This window comes from Lampris incognitus, chromosome 13, assembly GCF_029633865.1.
Source record: "Lampris incognitus isolate fLamInc1 chromosome 13, fLamInc1.hap2, whole genome shotgun sequence".
NCBI lineage: Eukaryota > Metazoa > Chordata > Actinopteri > Lampriformes > Lampridae > Lampris > Lampris incognitus.
This window is the reverse complement of record NC_079223.1, coordinates 33,675,689-33,681,688: the sequence shown is the minus strand read 5'-3', so window position 1 is coordinate 33,681,688 and position 6,000 is coordinate 33,675,689. Positions and strand designations below refer to the sequence as shown.

At 42.0% G+C, this 6,000-nt stretch overlaps 1 protein-coding gene across 1 annotated transcript in view; it reads left to right on the top strand.

Moving 5' to 3' along the window:
• The first annotated feature begins 892 nt into the window (after window positions 1-892).
• Window positions 893-6,000, top strand: part of LOC130122460 (protocadherin-15-like) — a 299,505-nt gene continuing 294,397 nt past the window's right edge. Inside the window, exon 1 of the mRNA XM_056291387.1 lies at window positions 893-1,000. The gene's annotated coding sequence lies outside the window, so the exon portion shown is untranslated. The remainder of the gene's footprint in view (window positions 1,001-6,000) is intronic.

Sequence of the window (6,000 nt, the reverse complement as noted above, 5' to 3'; positions counted from 1 at the left end):
AGAGCAGACTATATTGATGAGATAGTTTTTGTTGTTGTTGGTTGAAAGCTGGAGGGATGAAAAGCCCGGTGATTGTGCGAAAGTGACAGGTGAATCATAGCCTTCCGCCTCCGGTGCTATATTTCTCCATTACACTGCAATCGCTACAGACAGACCTGGCTAATGGAGTTAAATCTGAAATAATTGACAGCTGACAGTAAATAGCTTTTGGTGACCTGAATCAAAAGATAGACGCTGCTTAGCTGTTTTGGGGGAAAATGTCACATGGGTATGAGTATAACACTGTCTGGCAGCCTGTGCATTGCGTTGCTTTCCCCTGCTGAGTTGGATACGAGCGGGTGGGGGGGGCAGGGGGGGATTCCACGACATTGTGGTTATGATAATTGTGATTACGTTTCGTGGAAGTTGATCATGCGTACAATTTAAACACAATCCATTGTATTCTGAGTAAACCAGATGTCTGCTGTGGTTCTCGCCATGCAGCAGCAGGTGTGTGTGTGTGTGTGTGTGTGTGTGTGTGTGTGTGTGTGGCGATGGGGGGGGGCAGCGGAGCTTAGCCGGGTTCACCTTTACTGACCGGTGTAATAAGATTACCCCCTTTACACGTCATGACCAGTTATCTCTACGGAGAGCGCGGGGGGGAGAGAGAGAGAGAGAGAGAGAGAGAGAGAGAGAGAGAGAGAGAGAGAGAGAGAGAGAGAGAGAGAGAGAGAGAGAGAGAGAGAGAGAGAGAGAGAGAGAGAGAGAGAGAGAGCGAGAGCGAGAGCGAGAGCGAGAGCTGTGCACACTGCTGCTGGTATCTCCTCACGTTAGAGAGACAGGACACCGCAGCCCGTCGGTGAATTGGCTCATTCTTTTCAAACGGGGGTCCCTCACAGAGAGACGGGGACGGCGGCAGGATGCTGTAGCGGCGGCGGCGGCAGCAGCAGCAGCCGGTGTGTAGTGACTTTGAGGCCGGTCCGAATCGGATTTGCGTCGGCTACTTTTGCGACCAAACATGGTAAGATATATTTTGATTTTGATTTTTTTTTTTTGGTCTTTTTAATATATGGCGGTGGCTGTCACGTTGTTCGAAGTGCTTCGGCGCCGCCAACGTGCGGCGATTACCTTCAAATTGGTTTCCAAGCCTGATGAACCTGCTGATGAGTTGCCCCAAGTGTCTCGTTAATTGTACGGGAAAGCCGGTTACGGTACCCGCATGGCTACCCAGTGGGTGTTTTTATTTCTCTCCCCCCAAAGTATCATGCTGGTTCCCTGCCGTGAAGTCATTATTGGGATGTTTAGATAATCCTTCGGCAGTGTTCAGTGTCTATACGAGCCGAACTCGGTTCAGACAGATAGCCTATCCGTGCGCTTAATCTGAGGAGGGTGAAGTTTTTAAACACACTGAGCGCATCAGCGTCCACACTGGATTATCCCAGGGTGAGATCTCATTAATGCCAATGTTTCGCAGTAAACTACAGTTGTTGAGAGGCAGACCAGTCAGAATCTCCCCCTCACTGCGTTTGATTTCAACGTTTGAGTGGGCTCGTCTCAGCAATCAGCAGACGTATTCAGTTTTGCCACTTCAACTCTCGGATCTGTGGTTTATTTCACCTGCAGCTCTCACCTGCCTTCTTACGAGTGTCATGTAGCCTCCTTCATTCTTATTACTGTCATGTGGTCTTCTTAGTTCACATTAGTGTCATAGTCTTCTTATTTGACATTAGTATCATGTAGTGTTCTTGTTTCTTATGTGACTTATTATGAATTATGGCTTTTTTTTAATCAAGGACACGATTGGCATGCTGCCTCGGGAGTAATACGCGCGTGCATGATACGTCATTTTTCATCCCAAAAATGGAAGTGCGTGTGTGGGGGGGGGGGCTTACAATAAATACCTCTCAAACACAATTTAACTCACTCATATGAACACATAACGTTCACATATGGATTAACCCCCCCCCCTCAGGTTTAAAAACCATGACATATGACTGCATGTGGCATAGTTATTATTTTATTTGTTTGACCACTAGGTGGTGATGAAGTTCAACCGCGTTCATGGGATTTATATTTTGTGTCTCTGGATGTGAGTTTGCGTTGCTACAATTCGCGACGCCTCTCCTGAAGAAAACTTTAAATAAGAGTAACTAAGCCCTCGACCATCTTAGTGGGTTTGCTGACTTCTACAGGTTAAAAACCATGTAAAGGTTAAAAAGATGGCAGGTTGGTCTTGGTAATATGTGGCGTTAGCATAGCAGGATAAACACAGCTGCAGATAATAACATTAGCAATGAGTCTGTTAGATGTAGGTGCGCCAAAGAACCAGCGTTGACAATATTAAGGACAATATTTAGTGCTCTGTCTTACTCTGTCTGTCTGTCTGTCTGTCTGTCTGTGCGTGCTGATAGCTGTGTTGGCAATCTAATTCAAAACCATCACACATCTGTGGTCAAATCAACATTTGGCAGAGCGAAATTCCTTTGGCTTTCCCCTGCAAAAAAAAAGGTGGGACGGAAAGCTTGGTGATGAAAAAACACAAATAAGTTACAGACTGACTGACTGTAAACCATGCCGCATATTTTTTGTAGAACCATTCCTATCTTGGCAGAGCACAGTAGTATTAAATTGTTATACATGCTACTAAAATATCTGCCTCTGTTATCTCTCTCCCGCCCCATCAGAGGTCAACACAGTCAAAGCAGCGCTGTTGTTGCTTGGCGGCGCGAATTCGTGTGTCAAAGGTCACCAAATTCACCAAGTCCACTGGTGTGACTACAGCCTTAGAGATGCAGCTAACGTGTTCATGCATGTGTGTTTGAGTCCGTTTGAGTGAGTGAGTGGTTTGGTAAATGAGTGATCTTGGCAGATATTTTGGTCCCCCGTCTGTGAAAATTCAACATTAACTTGATACCGAAAGCGTGAAATGTTTTTGCAAACAGTAGCACACAAGCTCAGACTTGGCAGTTGGGCATTGATTCATTAGGTCCACGTAGAACCACTTTAAAATTAGCAGTGTTTAGCGTCTGAAGTCCTCCAATGTTATTTACAGTAGATAGACTCCAACTGCTTAAAAATCCAGGCTAGAGCTGTATTTGTCCATGTTCTAACCAAGATTAAAACAGTTTGCATGCCCAGTCCACAACTACGATTTAAAAATAGGCCTAATTTAATGTGCACAAATCTAATTGCACACTGGAAGTGCAAGGGAGCAGCAAACAGGTGGCTTGAAGTTTTGGATAATTAAAAACTTCTACCAAAAAAATATTCAAGTTTTTTTTTTAGTTTTTTTTTTATATGCTCTAACAAATCTATTGACCGAAGTGACAAACACACATTTTTTGTTTTTTGTTGTTGTTTTTTTTATAGTCTGTATACCAAAGACAAGGTGAATCTCAATAATTCAGTCTAATTACTCAAGAGGACAAGCCCCCCCCCAGTACTCTTTCTAATTACTTTAGAATTTCTTCTCTTTCTATTTGGCTACTTGCCTCTAGCAGCATCTATATTCTAATTGTTTTAGATAAATACATGAACCTTAAATGCTATACCTGTACTATATTATATACATGTTGTTTTTGTTTACTGTCACATTTTCATTCCCTTTTGAATCCAGAAGACCATCCTGAATTGCTTTGTCTACTGGATGAAATAAATTATGGTCATCTCCCAACCTCATCTCGCTCTTCTCTTGATCACTGTATGGAGGGATTTTTAAATCCTTATCATAACATATGTTGATAGGGTTTTTTTTGCATACATAAGTGGAGAATATTTGGAATTCTACATTATTTCAGCTATATCCCAACATATTGCCAAACTGAACCATATGATTTCTATTTGTTTCAGTTTGTACCGTCCATATGTCATCAATTAATCTTGCACTTTACAGATGACATAGTCTGATTGATACCAGGTCTTTTAAACATGACTTACAATGCTTATTGCATGTGGAATCGTAAAAAAGGCACCGATTCATTACAGAAGACTTGAGGCTCAAGACATGCTCCCTTTAAGCATAACAGATCTTAACCAGAGGACATGACAAGTGACTGTGGTGAACTAATGGAATCTCTCTTTTATACCCAAGGATGGAGGGCAAACCTGAAGGCTGTGGTTCGTAAAGTTGGACAAATCAGTCCAGTGGGTGGTCAGTCTCTGTTAGTTGAAGCAAGTCATTTTACATGCAGGAGCTGCTTAGAAAGTGCTGCGTGGTTTCCATTGTATTTTCTTACTATAGCTTTTTTTTTTTATATCGAAATACAAGGCTCGGCAATGCAAAATTTTACAGCCCAGAGCACTGTACATTTTGAAAGCCATGGATGAGTAGTTTGCATTCATTCACTCTTCGCCTCTTGATTACTTGAGCTCACACAAGGGAGGTGTACATCTGATAAAATACTAATTAATGAGGGTTGCAACACTCCCCACAACTGATGAGCGATCCCATATTGTCCGTCACTTCTGCACTTCAATGCACAAAGCATTCTGGTGCCATGACAACTAAGACTGTACCGATGACATTGCTCTTAAGGAAGAAAAAATACCAAAAAAAAAAACATGTTTTTATTTTGCAGAATGGTTTGATTTTAGCTTGTATATAATGTTCATAAGCTTTGCTGACCAGCTTAATTGTCAGTGAATTTGTGTTTATTTCGAATGCTTGAATGTCGGTTTCACATGTGGGAACTATAATAACCTTTTTTTTCCGAGGATGCTGACCTTTTTAGGTGTCAATACTAAAAAGGTTTAAATGTTGACATTGTCTCAGCTCTGTTACATCAAGGATCAATAACCACTGTGAGGGACGTGAGAATTTTGGACATAAGCAATTATGTTAAAGATCAGGGTTAGCCCTGTAGATGGCATGGTCTTAGACCATAAAATATCAACCATAAGGTTGTGAGCGCAGTAATTTTTCAGAGAGTGAAGACATGGTATGCCACACAGAAATGGGATTTCACCATGCAAAAAAGATATTTCTATCCACACTGCTGCGCAATTTTAACATGGTTATCATCCAGCAGATATCACTTTATTCATATGCTCAATGGAAACCTCAGGGAAACCATTTTAAAGTTGATAAGAGACTCGTGGGTAGTGATGCCTAAAATGATTTCAGTCTGTCTGGACAGTGAGAGGAAGATAAGTCAGGAGCATTAGTGAAATATTCTATCTTACTTCTCCTCCTTCCCCCCAGGTGTTTCAATTTCCATTGACATTGACATTGTTCTCCCTCAGATTAGGAGAGGATGCGATGGGTTGCAGGTCTTTGTTAAGATTTACAGCCTGCTCCGTCCAGCTTTTCGTGTGGGAGGGCAGGCAATAAACAGCAAGAGCACCATTATCAGATCAACAGCTCAGTGCAAAGTTTTCAGAAATATTAAACTCTATCCTGTATCTCTCACCTATGTTGGGATGAAATATGGGGCGTAGGATCCAGTGGTACAACAATAGAGGAACAGGGTGCAATGAGCATGTGAAATACTAGAAAAAATGAGGATGGCATGGGTGATAGACAGATCTGGACACCAAGTAAACGGATCTTTGTGGGTTTGACGCAGTCTGTGGGCATGCAATCGTAAATTATTTATTTGGTGCGTTGGTAAGTGAAGTAGTTTGTTTATTCTGTTTTATTGAATGTATCCTGCTGTATCTCACTCCTCTTTCTCAAAGTGTCTGTTTATCAGTCAGCAGATCCATCTTTCACTGTCTCCTCTTCTTGTCCCTGGCCCAAGTTGCCCTTCCCACCATCGACTTGATGACGGCTTGGCTCAACCTTTGCTGTCAGTTGTTTGACTTTCTCTTACATTTATGGAGTTGTGGTTGACACCATAAGGAAACAATTCAATAACAAAGTAACAACACACAGTGGAAAACCATTGGCACAAGTGTCTTTCAAACCTACTTTCCAACATTTCCGGAAGGGTTTTCCCACCACCAGCAGTGGTTTTCCCTATTCAGGTGTATACTTTCTGTCTGTAAGATTTAAAGATAGTGTTTACTTACACATAACTTGAC